Consider the following 17,914-nt stretch of genomic DNA (forward strand, 5'->3'; position numbering starts at 1 on the left):
GCTGGGAAATTACGACTGCTGATGTCCGTCTGGTAATCCCCCCCCCTCCCTCCTTGCTTTGAAAACTCACTGATGAGAAAGAAGAGAATTTATTGCGTTCTTTTCACTGCACCAAAGAAAATATTTAACAGAAAACTATCTTAAGAAACTCGATTACCCCCCCCCCTTTTGTTTTTTGGTGGAGAAAATATCAGTATTCGTTCAAACTTATCGTCTCTGTCTAGTGTGTAGGTTCGTATCGATCCACCGAATTCTGGCCAGCAACTGCTTGTCATAAAGAAATCGAAGTACTCATTTGCCGTCCTATTACTGTTGAACGAATTGTGAAGATTGCCTGAACAAGAAGATATACTGCAGCAGCAAGTGGTACTTACGTCATCCGGTGACGTCACTTCCCCCACATGATAACAGATATCGAGCGATTCCATGAAGTGTCACAAGAAACTATTTTCATCATTTTCTGATATGAAGCTTGAGGTAATCAACTCAGTAAGAAAAATTGTGTTATAGCAATTCTAAATTAAGTGCATCTACAGACGAACCTGTAGGCTATAATTTTTATCACCAATTCAATTTTTTTAATCCGTATTTTTTAATCGAATTTTTTGAAGAAAAATGAATTCAAGTTTACAAGAAATTAATTAGAGCATACTACAAAATGTTACAATACTTTTCTAAGGACTTTTAATTAAAAAAAAAAAATGATCAATCATTTTAAAAGCTTCATTATAAAATGACCTATCTGCATTAAACAAGTTTTCATTCTTAACTACCATTTTCTGAGAGCAAAAACTTTATAACATCTGCGCATGCGCTAAAAATTTTAATTAGAAAATATGGGAATTTTTTGTTGTTTGCGTAACTAGGTTTTGCGTATATTGAAATAGTTTGAAGACTGTTGTTGGGATTTATTGTATACGTGTTGATCTGTAACGCGAAGCTGTATTTTGATGTAAGATTTATAAACGTAATCAAACTGAGTGCTTATATTCATTTTTTTTAATTGCTAGTTGTATGTATACAGTGGATGAAATACCCTTTCACATCTTGTTTCTAGATATGTTTTAATTAGTACAAATTTTTGTGGGGACTCCAAATTTTTCAGAAACATGTTCAAATTCTGGTTAACCCGGACATAATGATTTCGATCCCACAACGTTCCCAATAATGTCATGTAAAAAAGTTGCATTAGTAGCTGAAAGACATTCCAATCGGGAGCCGGATTCTGCCTACCTGGTTCTTTTATTCACTTCTCGGCGATCCCCTCGACTGTTCATTGAACGATGGGACCCGTTGTATTGAAACAACTTCCAAGGTGACCCACCAAAACACTTCGTTGACGGCATGTGGGAACTCTCATTCCGAAGTCCGTCTTGGTACGGAAAAATGGAAAAGTGAATGCTCAGTAAAAAAAAAAAAAAAAAAGGACCAACGCACGCTAACGACAGTGCGGAGCGAAGCGCTACTGTCAACTCCATTATTCAGGGCTTTTCTAAAGCTGTTCTAACAGTTGCTTTACGAAATACCAACGAAGAAAACCGCCGAAGACAAAGAGAAGAAAAGTCTTACTGAGGGGGGCAGTCATGAACGGAAAAAAAAAAAAAAAAAAGGTGGGATCACGAGGAACTGTAAAATATACAAAAAAAAGTTACAATCGTAAGGTGTCTTGGGGATGGAATTCAGCCCTACATTCCACGTAGAACGAGATGCCATTACTTTCTCATCGTGTCCAATTTTCCATACTAAGCAAGAGGTTTATTGAACTTTTCCACCTCCAGTGAGGCAAAGCTGGACCAATCTTCCTACTAACGGTTCCATTAAGTTTAACTGTAAGAGATCATTATGAACTACGGTTACGATCATTGTATATACCACACAGACAATGGATTTAATGCAGTTCATTTGGTGGCTATACCTACTCACTGGTGCATAGAGGACCCACTATTTACATAAAGTGGTTCTTGCCGCTGACGCTATAAATGTCTTTGTAGGGAAGTCCTGAAGAACGACATTTGCTCGTTGGAAAGCCATAAGTGTTCGAATATCGACAAGGAGGAACCGTCATACTCATAGGATGTGACTTTTTTCTTTCTTTCTTTCTTTCTTTCTTCTTCTCCTCCTGCTGGAAACTGAGGTTTTCACTGTAGCAAAATAGATGAAAGAGAGATCCAATATCTCCCTATCAGGAATTCTGATAGGGAGATAAATTATCTGTTTTAAGTCATTACTTACAGCAAAACATCTCTGCCTGTCTTTCAACTTGGTCAGTGAAATTTGAAAAAAAAAGGGAGCTAATAAGAATTGTGAGCATTGAAGTCACGAAGAAGGATCACTTTCACTGTTTGGAAATTTTCACTGAATGAAATCGACCTTTGAAGATAGGAAGTAAAAGTGGTTAGAATGATTTTCGAAATCATTCTGACTTCTTTGAACGTAGAGAGGAGAGAAAGAACGGTAGAGGCAGCACATGAAACAAAATGTGGAAAAGAAATTTTAAGTCACAGGAGATTAAACCGTGAGATTCTAGGTTTGGCATCCTTTGGCAAGGACGCACAAAAGCGCCTCCATTATGGTCGAAGGATTCATGCAGATGAGAAGTACAAATATGAGGTTCAGTCAGAAACAGAACATCAGGTTTGAGTGACTGAAGATGAAAAAGGGGATGTTGGATGTTGGTAAAGAGAATATGAAAGCTTTTTTGTAATTTTTAAATTTAATTTTTTCTATGTTCTTTTCTTTTTCACTTTTTGTTTAACTGCAGAGACACTATAAAGAAGGGGAACATGCTGTCAGAGAAAATAGTTCTTGAACATGTTGCCCATACAGAGCATACTACCTTCAAACCACAACGTGGCCTCGACATTCCCCCCCTCCCCCTCCCCCCCGCATACAATTACACAGCCTTCCCTCCAAGCACGACCTGGCAGCTTAGTTGCCACGTGCCAGTTGATCAGGAAGCCTACTAAAGATGAGTTACCATCTGGTTCGATCTCGTATAGTAACTGGCGACCGGCCTGCGGAACTGCTTGACTGCTGTACCCTCGAAGATGGGGTAGGTACTGGATCTCTGCAGTATCACTCACGCGGCATGTCGAAGGTGGGGAGTAGGGGAAGAGAAACCAGAACTCTTGCTCTAGAAACCAAACACGAGGGTAATCACTTCAGATTCACAGTTAGCAAAGTGGAGGTATTTCATCGGGTGATGAAAGTCATCTACCACCTACAGTGTGTGTGTGTGAGCGAGGCTGGAAGACCACAAGCCCAAATACTGTGAAAGGGAGACGACGACCTGCCAATAACACACATTTTTGCTAGCGTTAATTTAAATATCACTAATTAAACATTCACAATAGTTTATAAATAGCATAACGAAAACTGAACCACGCGCCGTTCTTTACTAACATGGTTTGTTAGCAAAAAGAAGAAAAACGAGGATTATTATTCAGTAAGCAACTGGAAATGCATACAGTTTTGTAATGTGTTCATTGGAGGGGTGAAATTTCTATGGGTTTTCTATGAAATTTTTACGCGAATCCTACCCGTTTCGTGGGTAGGATTCGCATAAAAATGATTTAATAATGACTATGGATGCATTTCTTTTTTTCCATCAATACAGTTGTGCCTCATGCTTCCCTCTCCACATCTTTTGTCAGATAAAAAGTTATACATAAGAAACTAGAAGCACAGATGTTCTCCTACATATGAAAAAGTGACTTCGAAAGTGTCTTGCAGAACAAGCAGAAACGGAAGTTTGAAAGAAAAAGTGGAATTAGCATACCAGACACACTAAGTTTAGAAACATGTCGATCGACAAACAGTGTGCACGATGAAAGTTCTCGCAAACCAAACAACCATCCGGATTGTATATGCTTGCAAAATTCTGGCTTTGTACTCGGACGAAGTATTTCACTGAAGAAAGTTGTGCAAGGTCACAAGGCTGTCTGATGCAGTCTGATTTTTATTAATCAATTTAGAGGTGATAAGAGAATTTCTTTTTGTATATCCTTAAACCGTTTAGTTTTACACACCATAAAACTATACAAATATTTCAACTGAAGAGAAATGGAAATGGAAATCTTAATCAGGACCTGATAGATAATTTGTCAAATTATCTACCACGTCCGGATGCACTTAACAAAATGGAAGGAGGATGTGACTGGTCCATGTGACTTGGCAGCAACTTTCAACATTTTAGAATTCATTTATAAATCTGGTCTGTCTCTCTACCGACAATTAAAATAAATAAAAATCGTTGAAATATAAATTTAATGAAGTAAGTCACATCTATGAAACATTGGAAATTCAAACATGAACCAAAGACATAACCAACAATGTCTGCACTGCTTTGTTTTATTATCTAAGAGTTCGGATTACTAAGCCTTGAGATGTAAATGGTGTCAATTCGTATGGTGTAATTTTTGAAATTTACGAAGGAGTTCTTAAGACGTATGTCTTAAGAACTCCTTCGTAAATTTCTAAAGTCCACAAAATGGTTTGAACTCGAAACCAAAATTTAAGGCGAATGCTTAGCATGTGAGATAGTTCCTCTATTTTTCATAGCGTGATTCAGTTTACATTCTCCATTTTAAATTAAAGGCAAATTTAATTAAATACACTAATAACCTTCCCTTTCTAATCACCGACTATACACGGTTTCCTGTCAGAAGGCAGACGATGTGTAAAGGAAACCATGCAAAGGAAATGTAGACCTTTCAGAGGTCTAATATTGCATTGTATCAGATCAGTACAGAATGTAGATATGTATTTCTCTTTCATAGGTTATCCTTAAAGCCTTCATTTTATTTATTTTTTGGAATATTTTAATTTGTAAGAGTTCCGTTTCCAAATGGTAGTTTAACATAGAGCCTCCAATGGCAGAAATAAACGCTTGCATCGGTCTTGTTCCAGAACGAAGCATCGGTGTCTACCGGCGGATGCTGCGTTCCACGTGATCCCACAAATGTTCAATGCGATTCAAATCAGCAGAATTAGGTAGACCGAGGAGCACACAGAATGCTTGGATATGCTTCGTTTCCTTGCACAATGCATACAAGCCCACATCAGGCCAACTGTCGTCATGTAGGACAGTATCTGGTCCTAAATAATTCCCAGGAAGAATTAGCAAACAAGGTGTGTTCAGTGGGGGGTAGGAGGACAAGTGATGTTCACGAAATCTATTCCCATTAGGATATCGTCATTACTCGCCTTTTTTCAACCAACCGTGAAATTTAATTGGTTTATGAGCAGGGGCGGCTCGTGCACAGGCACTGTTGTGGAACTGCACCCCCAATTTTTCTCGATACATAAATACATTTCTTAATTTATTTCTATTTCTTGTAATATTTGATTTTATCATCAACAATCCTATACAATTCTCTTATTTTGTATAAAAAATAACAAAAATCCATCTTGTAGCACTTGGAGGGCAAAGGACGCTAGCAGCACCGTGTTTACCACAGTGTCATATTGCTACGCGCGCAAGCATACGTCATAGTGAGATGCGAGCTTAAGTAATTTTGTAATTTGTAATCGATAATAAACAATATTTTTTCATGAAACAAAACAAGAAGAATATATTTTATTTTTAAGTAATTTTGAATTATACTAAACTGTATAATTTTATCGATAATAAACAATATTTTTTCATGTTTATTTATTTTTTTTTAATTTTTACCATAATTTTGATATTTTATCCAAACACGTATACACTGTACTTACACTGTGTATGTATATTTCGAAAGTTGCAGCAACCCCATGATTTCAAGCCACGAGCCGCCACTGCTCATGAGTGTATCTGGGATATAGAATTCCGGATAGCTTTCCATAATGACTGTTGCATTTATATGTGGTATAGTTAGTTGTCAGCCCGGTTGGCCAAGAGGTTAACGTATCCGCTCTCCCGCTACTGGTTTGAATCCAGCCAATGGCCTGGATGTTTGTGATTGTCCTACTAACTATGTGTGGGAAGGGCATCTGCGACCCTACCACTTCTTCTAGCAGAAGACTGCACTCCCAAAGCCATATGAGGTACGGGAGTAACCATACGGCGTCCAGTGATCCACATGTGAATACTAATTAACTATAGCTAGTTATCTGAGGTCCTGTTATACGATGTGCGGTTCTAACTATTCTGTCGTTGCCATCAAAGTAATATTTTAGAATAGCTATATACTGATATAAATGGTTGATTGTTAATCTTTTATTTATTTGCCAATGCAATGTGATAAACATGATGCTATCTCTTTGTTCCAAAAAAGGTCACCTTTATCATCATAACGCTAATTACGGATATAAACCATATTGGTCTGTTCCGGTCTCATTATCCATCTAATATCCCTTTCTGAGGTCTACCCAGCCTTCTCTTTCCAATTATCATTTACACTATAATTAATATTTTCCTATCCTATTCTATTCCCTCAGCCATATGACCGGGGGGGGGGAGGAGAAGCTATAGCATGCTACCATGATAATCATCTCCCTAGCATGCTACCATGCTAGGGAGATGATTATGAGCAAGGTGGTTTCCCGTTGCCTTCTTTGCCGTACTATATTTTATGACTGTAGCTGTGTGTGTTCACAGGTCGGTTTGCCTGTTTTGAGGGATGAAAACACCCGAGTTACTAGAAGAAAACCCTCCACCTCCGTATAAGACCGGTCAACTCACCCTTTAGTCGAAAGAGACCAGATAAAGGTGCCTCACGTTACTGACGGGAATCGAACCCAGGTCTTTCCGACCAAAGGGCTTCCTCCATACTGACTGAGCTATGGGGGGAGGGGGGAATTAATATTTTATTATATTAATATATTGTATTAATATATTATTCAGTTATTTTCAATAATTTTTCTGCGATAATATTTTGTAGAAGTTTACAATGTTTATTATTATGTAATAACATAATAACAAGTTTGGTGGAAGCGAAAATACAAGTTTTCGAGAGAAAAAAAAAAAAAAACACTTGCCAATGCTGACTACAGGAACTTATCAAAAGTTTCTTCGTTTGCTGACCGGAATCGAACTTATAGCGCTCTTTCTTCGGTCGGTTTAGCGCTTTGGATACAAAAGCCATTTCCACATAGCTACACAGGCCTTGACAACAACAACAAGAATAACAACCGTAACAACAAAAGTAATAATAATATGTATAAATAAAAACGCTGATTTAAATAATATTAATCAAATGAAAGAGGGAAAAAAATCAAAAGATAAATTATTTCAAATATAAAAGCTTCCCTCCCTCTCCTCGAGTACAGTTTAGTACGTCCACCTTCTGCAGAAGAAATATAGGAATTATCTTATGGGTGAAGTAAGGTGGCAAATTCGTGGGGTCCCGGCCGCTACGGTATCCATGTAGAACTCACGAGGAAGTGTGCAAACAGCTAAACTGGTTAAGACTAAATCCGGTGGAAGTGGAGCACAATTTCAGAAGAAGTGAAGGTATATCAAGGGATGATGCTGATTCATTCAGGAATATATGAAGGGACATTTATTATTCCAAGAGAAACATGGTAGCATATAAAAGAGATACAGATCAAGTTTCACATTACAGAGAAGAGGTTAAGGTTACCTCCAGAAGGAAAACTGACAAGAATGACAGAGATTGGAGTAAAATCTTCAGGCTTCAAACATCCTATGCTATAACTTTGAAAATAAGGAAAGCAAGACTGCATGGCAACATGAGATGAAAGAAATTTATTCAAAAAAGTAACTACAAAATATTAAATAACAAATAGAAAAAATAAACATCAACGTTCTTGAAATAAGCGAGGTTAGATGGACAGGATCTGGAAAGATAAAGGCAGGCGTACGTACACTTTGTTTAGTCAAGTGTAGCAAACATGAAAATGGAACAATTAAATATCAAAATCATTATGGTTAAGGCTGAAATGATTGAGGTAAAAAACTGATTGAGTTTTTAAGGAAACTGATTTAATAATTACTAATACTTGGTTTAAAAACTAAAACAAGTCTACACACTAACCTGACAAGGAATCAAATCGACTTTATAATGATAAAAAATAGGTTTAAAAACTCGATAAGACAAGTTAAGACTTCTCTTAGTGTGGACTGTAATTCAGATCACAACATATTAGTAGCACAATAAAATAAAAATTGAAGAAGCTAATAAAACGTAGCAGCAAAAAACGCAAGACTAAATTGGAAGGATAAACAGGCTTTAGATAAGAAACAGAAAACCGATTTAAAGAATTATTTCATAGTGAAATTGTGGAATTGGAAAATGAGGACGACGAAGTAGCTGTAATAATGGAGATTTGGAATGATTTCAAGGAAATGATGCTCAAAATCATATTTGATGAAATTAAAGAGGTCATTTGAAACAAAAAAAAGTCCAAACGGGGAGAAATATTTGCCCATATGTTAAAGATAAATAATGCGCCAGGGCTATATTTAGTTACAAAAGAAGTGCTAAAATTTAGAAGATAAAAAGTATCATGCAGTTCAGGAAAGGAAATTAATTTAATATATGATTATATGATCTTGCCTATGGAAAACTCGATAATCATCCCTATGTCAAAGGTCAAATTCACTCCTGATTACACAATTAGCTTAATAAACAACGCCGTGAAACTATTTCTCAGAAAAATATTGAACAGATTTCGAACAGAATAAATAACTAATATCCGAAAAACAGTATGGATTCACAAGTAAAAAAATCACAAGCGTTGCAAATACTACACATCAGAATAATATGCAAAAGATGAATTGATGTACAAAAATAGGTTAACCTCTGCTTTACAGATTTTGAAGAAATTATTTGACAGTCTCTCACGATTAACTTACATAAGAATTCTTAGAAAACACAGGTCTGGATCCAAAAGATTTAAGGTTAAAAAAAAAAAAAACATATATCTGCATTAAATATAAATAATATGCTTTTTCAATGGATAGATATAAAAAATAAGGAAATAAAAAGATGATAATTCCAGATAAAAACGATGGATGGATGAAAACGTAAACACGATCTTCTTAAGAGATCATTCTATCCATTTAACAAGTAGATTACCATCGTTTTATCGGTGATTATCATCTTATCATCTTACAGGTGATTACACACACATCCGGTGTCTAATCACCTGTGATGGTAAATGTGAACAAAAATAAAAGTAGAACACAAATGGCCTTTCTTCACATGAAACAACTACTTAATAACAGAAAAGTCAACACAAGAATATCTGGTGAGCTCTGTATATTCTGTGTTAATGTACACCTCAGGAACTCGGACTATTGGTAAGGAAATGGAAAAGAGACTGATAGTTCTGCAGATATGGTTATTAAGAAGATTGATGCGGATTAGATGGATAGAAAAGATTACAAATAAAATAAAAAAAGCGCTTTTGAAATAGTTAACCAATAAGTAGAGTGGTGGTCTCACACCAGGCGATGAAACTCATCTCCACCATCTCGGGACAATCAGAAGCATCCATGCCCATGGCGGATTTGAAGCGCAGCCTGGGTACATTAATCACTCAGTCAACTAGGCGGACATACTACTGTCAAGTTCATGTAAATCCATTATTTATCAATTTTGAATGTAACTTGTCGTTTTACGAGGCCATGTATTAATCCCTTTTCTACTTTAGCAAAAGCCAAAAGAGATTAATCCTACCTAAGGATTTGGAGAATGACTCTCTTTTTTATACTTATATGAAAAAATATAAATCGCTTCCATTTCCTACAGAGGTAAAAAAAAAACTACAGACATGTAGGCCAGACGAATGTTCAAAAGGGGGTGAATATGATCACCATGCCATTTATTCAACTGTACTAACACTGAAGTTCAAAGAACCATCAAAGGACAAGTGATTGTGCACTTTATAGGGTGAGCTGCGTAGCATGAATATCCATGAAAGTTTAAGCACACGTGCTCTCTAACGACAAGAAACTCGAAAGGCCGACAGGTTCATGGAATATCGTAATCAGATTGTAGGACAATGGAAAGTGATTCTGTTGAGTGAAGAGTTATACTTCGCATACTTTTCATGGATGATTTGAAAATCATAGAGCTTAAAAAAAGAAAGTGACTCAGGTTGATGCTGATATATTAGAAGTAGAGTGATAATGCAGAACAAAGTCACAAAGAATTGGCTGTTATGCGTATAGATGCCTATTATGAAAAATCTGCAGTGCCCGGAGGATCATTAATGGTTATTAGAGGTTGTAGCATCATCAAGACAGACCCTTTCACCTCGTATGAGAACGGCTAATTCACTTTCAGCTGAAACAAGCACTGAGAAATATTATTCATTCCGAAGTGTGAATGAATTATTCATTATTCATTCCGCAGGACAAATGTTGCAACTTAGTCATGAATGCGTTATGTACAGTTTTAGAAAGATGCTAATGTACAGGAGACCTTTTGTAAGCATCACTCCAAGTTCACTTTGCACTAAAATGGTACGCGGAGCAGAGTTTGACAACGTCAAATGTAATCACGTGTTTTGTGCTCAGCAACGTTAACAGCAATACTCAAATTGCAAAAATTGGATTCTCGATGAATGGAGGGGATGCAGTCAGCTAGCACTACTCGCTAAGGACTGCATTATCACTACTGTCAAGTAGCTGAAGTTGATAATTATTATTATTATTATTATTATTATTTTGACACCTCCAGGGAGTCCAAAGACTCATCGAGGGAGAGTGTGCCGACAGCATCGAACGATTGGCCCCCCCTTCCAACTACTAACCGCGCTCAAACTTACTTAACTGAGCCATTAGTAGCAGAGGCTCTACCAATCGACCAACCTTATATGCGGAGGTGTTTTTTATGATATCGAATTGTCTATTGGTTTTTACTGATTAGTACCATGAATGGAGAGGTGGACCTCCATGCTCTTGATAACACTGCTCTTGTACTTATTCCAAATGATAAATGGAGGTTAATTTCCAGTGAAACTTAAAGAAATATTTTATATGCTCACGAATGTAAAATGCTCCTATATACTGTATGTCAAAGGTAGGCTTTCCCCTTTAAAATAAAATTATTATAATTTTTTTATGTTTGTCTAGATTATCCGGGCTGTTTCAATACTGTATAAATTTTATAACGGTCTTATGCACCATTGTTCAAGTAGGAATATATATTGTATAATCTGGCGAATGAACGATAATGCAAAAGGCAAAGAATGAGTATAGTATCATGAACAGTATTGAATTAATAATAATGCTTATTCATGCTAACAGGGCCTGTAATTGAATACCTCTTATCCACAACTCTGCACTACCCCAGAGCGACCCACAATGACGCGTGTTTTGGGCCATGGTTTGTATGCAACGTCACGTCTGATTGCTGCTCTCTCTCTCTCTCTCTCTCTCTCAGCTTGTAGCTTGCTGCATTTCCTGCTGGTGAAGTAACAAGCAGTTTCTCTCACCTTCTAACCCCAGCCTTCCGGCAATTCACAGTGCGAGTATACTTCCACTGCTTTGGCTTCAAACTGCTAAAGGTTGTATCACCTGTATCCAGGGCAGGAGTCAGACATTTTTCCTGAGGCGAATATTTCCTCAGGCGGTAATTGTCTTGAAGAAGATGGACGTCGTTTAGAAGTGGCGCCAAAAGGCAGTCGACTCTTTGGTCTCACCTGTTGCTCCGTCCCTGTCTGTTACCATTAATTTTAAATATAGTGACGTCATCGAATGCAGAAAAAGAAAAAAGAAAACATTGGATAACAGATGATGAAATACTTGGCCTTATGGATGAAAGAAGAAATTATAAAAATGCTGTTAAAGAAGATGTGGCCAAATACAAATATCTTAAAAATCAAATTACAAGAAAAGTACAAGCCAAAAAAGAATACCTAGAAGAACAGTATAATAACATAGATGAATTATTTAAAAAAGAAAACATAGAGAAAGCCTATAAAGAAATTAACAAATTGATTTTCAAATTTAATAAGAACAGCAAATACAACGCCATCAAAGATGAAAATGGAAAATTACTAATAGAATCTGAGGATATATTAATGGAATGGAAGAATTATCTTGAAAATCTCTATAATGGCGACGAACTTGATGTTGATATCAGCATAGAAAATCAAAATGAAGATAATCTAGGACCCCCAATAATGCGAGAATAATTTGATAAAGCACTGTCCGAAATGAGTAAGGGAAAAAGTCCAGGTGTAGACAATATTCCTATAAAACTGCTTCAAAATCTAGGTGATGAGACAAAAACCTTATTCTATCAATTAATAGCCCAAATCTATGATAGAGGAGAAATACCAAAGGAGTTCATGAAATCAACTATAATACCAATGCCAAAAAAAAAAAAAAAATAATGCGAACAAATGCAGCCAATTTAGAACAATAGCTTTAATCCCGCATGTTAGCAAAATTCTGCTAAAAATTATTCAAAATAGAATTTATTCAAAAATAGATTGTCAAAAATAGATTCAGGATGAAGACCAATTTGGATTCAGAAAGAATAAAGAAACGAGAGAGGCAATACTCTGTTTAAGAACAATAATACAGAGAAGATTAGACCTTAGTCAAAATACTTACATTTGCTTCCTTGATTTAGAGAAAGCATTTGATAAAGTAAACCAGCAAATACTCCTAAATTGTCTAACTAATATCGGCATAGATTTGAGGGATAGGAAAATAATTTATCAAATTTACAAAAATCAAAATGGACGGATTAAAATCAATGATAAGGAGAAAATAATAAATATAAGGAGTGGAGTAAGACAAGGATGTATACTTTCACCACTTTTATTTAATTTATATATTGAAAAGGCTATTCAGGAAACTAAAGATAAAATAAATAGTGGCATAAAGATAAATGGTGAGCAAGTCATGTGTATGAGATTTGCTGATGACATAGTCCTTGTAGCAGAAAACAGAAGAAGATTAAAAACAACGCTAGAATTACTAAATAATAACCTTGAAAAATATAAAATGAAAATCAATACAGATAAGACTAAAATCATTATTACAGGCAAAATCCCTATCAATATAGAGCATATAGACATCAGCGGGAAACAAATAAAACACGTGAAAAGCTTTAAATATTTAGGAAGCCTAATAACAGAAGATGGCAGAACATAAGATCAAGAATAAACAACGCAAAAGTCCAATTCTCTAAGATGAAAAGCATTTTAATAGGAAACCTCAACCTAAAATTGAAAAAAAAAAATTAGTAAAGACATTGATATGGAGCATTGCACTGTATGGATGTGAAACCTGGATTCTAGGCAGAGAAGATGTAAGAAGATTGGAGGCTTTTGAAATGTGGTGCTGGCGCCGCATGAACAAAATAAAATGGACAGAAAAAAAATCAAACGAACAAGTCCTGAGAGAGATAAACGAAACAAGAACTCTAATTAAATCGATCAAAATTAGAAGGGATAGGTGGTTTGGACATATACTTCGACATGATGGACTTGTGAAAAGAATAACTGAAGGCAAAATAGAGGGGAAAAGAAGAGGCAGACCAAGGAAAAGCTTTCTTGACCAAGTCAAAGACAGCACGGATTTGAGGAGTTACCAGGAGGTTAAGAAGAAAGCCAATGACAGAGCGGAATGGAGGAAATTGCTGCTGAGCTACTAGTCCCAAGACTGATGCAAGGTTTTCATACTGGAACATCACGACAGTCTATAATTTATTTTTTTTCCATCAGCCATTTGGAACAAATATTAAACTTTATTGTTCGAGATTTTAATTACGAGTTTGATATTCTGAAAATTATTAAATAGTGACAGAATGACAAAGGAAATTTGCATTATTGATTTCCCAGAGGTGCACGCAAAATGCTAATTGGGCAGATTAATTGCACACCTTTGAGTGTCCATGAGTGCAACGAAGCTTGCTGTCTCTTTTCATTTTCGCTGCATGTCATCATTTGAAGCCCTACTTTGTCAGAATTCCCAGAATTGCTGGAAATCAATTCCAGTAATGCGAGGTGTTCATTGTGGAAGAAATTATTCACTGCAACGGTCTGCGTTAGTTTGAGTATTTACAACACCAGCAAAGAAAATTCCCATGGCCATTCACTCGACAAGTTTGGCAACGTGATAAACAGCTAATGCTGCGCCATATATTACAGAAGGTCAAAGAAATGAGTATATATGTATATATATATATATATATAAACATAAAAATAAATAATTCTTTGCTAATGCTCTCCCATTCAGGCTGTTTGTGACATCTTCAATTACAGTTCTGTATATTTCTTATTTGCAGAGTGCGTCGCTGTCCTCCCAGGAGTCTGTTATCTGTTTCTATTCGCATTCATTTTCTTTAGGCCACCTGTTCGGATTTTTTCGCTTCAAAGAGATTCAAGTTTTTCTGTTTGAATTACTTTACGTGGCAAAGTAGGCAGAATGAATATAAGGAATATTTGAAAACCCACTTCTTGCTTTTGAAATGATGTTGTAGATGAACTGCTCTAGAGATTGCGACTGACAGGCTAGAACCGGATCTTTCGGGGGAGAGAAAAAAAAATAATTATCATGAATTTTTCATCAGTATGGATATCAAACCATCTGCAGTTTTCACTGTGGTAGAAGGAGTTTAATTCTACAAACAAGTTCTAGGCTGTCTATATATTACATACGTCCACTTGTACAGAGTATAGATTGACTGTCTGTATCTACCTGTTTACGATTTTTTAAAGTAAACATAGTATTTGCCAACCTCACAGTTAATTATTCAATGCTTCATGATTTAAACAATACACTGGCTTCAGAATTTGTAAGTCGAATATAAATGAGGATAGTAACAAAATTAAATAGTTTATTAAATTACAGAAATATTTACACGATGATTCGGAACATTGCTAAAACGCATAAACATTATTAAATTTGATATATGAACCATAATCTCTACAATATTATTTTCAGAAGTGACAATTGTGGTTAATGCATGTTCCCATAGCTGTTTTAAAAACAAGCAATGCTCTGATATTAAAAGAGAGTCATTTTGCACGCATCCTACTCTGCTCTGTGCTATCCACCTCAAGAACTGACTCAATACATAATGACCAATGTCTGTCTGTTTGCTATATAAATTTACTTCATTTGGAATACCCACTAATGAATTCTGCATTGCCTTTCTACTCTGGGAAGTCTTAGATTCTATTTTAAGTCAAAATTTTGACCACTTCAGGGTTTTATGCAGTTTTCACTCGATCAGCGTTTCGTTAAGATTATTTCACACGTGCCCTACAAGCACAAAGAAAATGTTTCGCAAGCTTTAAAACGGAATATTCCATTCGCAACAGAATATTAGAAGATTTTTTTCAGCTCCTTGTTTCAATTCTTTCTTTCATTGTGATTTTATAAATTTAATGAATTTATTTAGTGCAACCAAGAGCTGGCAATGGCAATATTTCTCAACTGAGGGATAGCGTCGTGGAAGTTCCAGAATGGAGTAATTTTTTTTTTCGGATATTTGTCTTGAATCAAGGAAATTTATTAAAAAAAAAAAAAACCTGTAATGATATTTATTCCCAATGGAAGCGTTCTCTGCCCATTCTCGTATGGAATAGAACGCTTGTATAGCTACATTTACAACCCTTGGTGGACAACCGGTCTCAACTTTAGGCGTCACCGAAGCTGAGCGCATGACTGTCGATGATTTTGAAGGCATCTCTCTAAGAGAGAGAGAGAGAGAGTATGCAAGCAACGGATGCCATTTCGTGATCCTGAAACCCAGCTCCTATTGTCTGAGATAGTGTGAGTTTTAAAAGGGTAATCTCTGGGAGATTTTTTTTTTTTTTTTTTTTTTTGATTTACTAACTCTGGGGCCAGCTGAATAAAGTTCAAATAAAGTTCCTGTAGTCGGCTTCTGGAATTGAATCTATAACGGTCCTTCTTCTGGAGATCTACCATTATGAAAGCAAAGACGTTATCACAAGTATATACATGCCTGAAAAAATTACAATTTTTATAATAATTTTTTTTTTATATTGACTTAATGAATATTTTCGAACTTAAACATTTCATTGATAAATATTTTAATATTAAATGTTAATTTTTGAAAATTAAACACAATCATACACACAACTTCTGAACAGTCTATGCTGCCAAATTGGGATATGTTATTTAGGGGGGGGGGATGAATTATTCGATGCCTGTCTAAATCGTTAAGAATACCGTCCGTTGTGGCAGAGCTTTTCTCCTCACTATGATTCTACCACGTGGGTGAATGATGTGTTGAAAATTCTATACTAAGTCAAATGGTTAAATTATTCGTTAATTTTGAGTAGTTTAATTTTGATTAAACTACTCAAAATTCAAACATATAAAAAAGCAATCAATACTGCAACTAACACATAATGATCGGATTGCCAATGTACGTTCATTTATTTCTAATCAGGTGAAGAGGATTAGATTTAAAGTTGATCAATGTTTTTATCAAACATGGATGCAGAATTCTTGGATGTATCGAAAGATATCTTGGAATACATTCGAGAATTTTGTTTTAGAGACTAAACATGGATTATTCACTTTACATACCTTAGGACCAAGAGTACAGTGAAAAAAGTGGTGGTTCATATTGCTATTCAATCTACGGTAAAGCGAGATTTTCCTCCAGGAACCTTGGGTTTTTCGTCCCCTAACTCAAAATATCGACCGGAGAACCCCCGCTGTTTCAGACAATAACATATTGTGTTTTGGTGGGACAGTGCGATGACAGCACTTGTTTGCCCGTCTCATCATCGGTTGTCGCTTATAATTAGTGATAGACTTGGGCTAGCTATCTCTGATTGGCTACCAGTGGAGATTGAACTGCTCACTCAGTCTCCAAAAGTTAGATATGGCCAAAACTTGCCTATATCCTATAAGAGAATAAAAGGGGTTTCAATTTTTTTCATAGAAACTAGCTTCGAGGCCACTCTGCTTATCGGAGGACTGAAGTGTTTTATAACTGAAGCCACTTCATTCCTCCAATAAGCAGGGTGGCGATCTCGTACAGGATGATGTAAATCACCTACCACTTAAAGATATTCGTAAATATGGATTCTACAACGGGATTTGAATGCACATATTATGGGTTGAAATGCTGAAAAGTGAAGAAAAATCTATTATTAGGATTGATTTCCACAATCCAATTCCATCCACCGCTTTTTACGTACTATCCCAGAGACCTGTTATGGATAAGTAAGTTGACTTCTTAAAACTTTTTTTTTTTTTTGATAATGATAGTGCAGATAATCCTTTCTATTGTGTGTACGCCAGCATGTGATTTTTCGATCTTTTGCCTTTTTTTTTTTTTTTGTTGTTGATTCGAATCCAAGTCTTTCCATTAAAAGACTGAACTACAGAGGAGTGCAGTCGGAATCACTGGAATACTCAATATATATTGACGATCTCACTTGAAAACTGTTAGGCTAAAGTAGCAGTGCTGCTGATTTGGGACAGTGCTTACTTACTTTTCGTTAAAATATTACCAACTAATTTGTCCTCTGTAATGTTTGTTTGCAAGTAACGTCAAAAATTTTTTTTTCATAATGTTAATAAGAAGTGGAAGTCGGAATTTTGTAACGAGAGGTTGCTCAACTAGTGGGTACAGGATTTTATTTTCAACAGTCTCACAAATATTGCAACTATCTTAGTCTGGTACAGTCTAATATAGTCTTGTAGTCATTTCTTGAGGATTCCTTCCTTCACACAGGCCAGAATGAACGCATACGAGTGACAACCTACAGCTTAGGGCCTGTCATTATAAAGGGCCTCTGTCTCAGTATAGATAGCCTAAATTTTATCCATTACAGTGGACTTCTTAAAACTTATGGCTTAAGATCACGACCACCTTAAATCCGGCCCTTCATACACGACTACTAAATCAGCGTCTGAAGGTTAGTTATAGTAATGGCGTGGAGTGATAATTCCAGAATATCCTGTTTATATTTATGCATAGTGCAGCCTCTCCCCATAGCATACATACAAGAGGTTATC

This window comes from Typopeltis vanoorti, chromosome 3 (assembly GCF_054136105.1).
Source record: "Typopeltis vanoorti isolate ZY-2024b chromosome 3, IOZ_Tvanoo_1.0, whole genome shotgun sequence".
Taxonomy (NCBI): domain Eukaryota; kingdom Metazoa; phylum Arthropoda; class Arachnida; order Uropygi; family Thelyphonidae; genus Typopeltis; species Typopeltis vanoorti.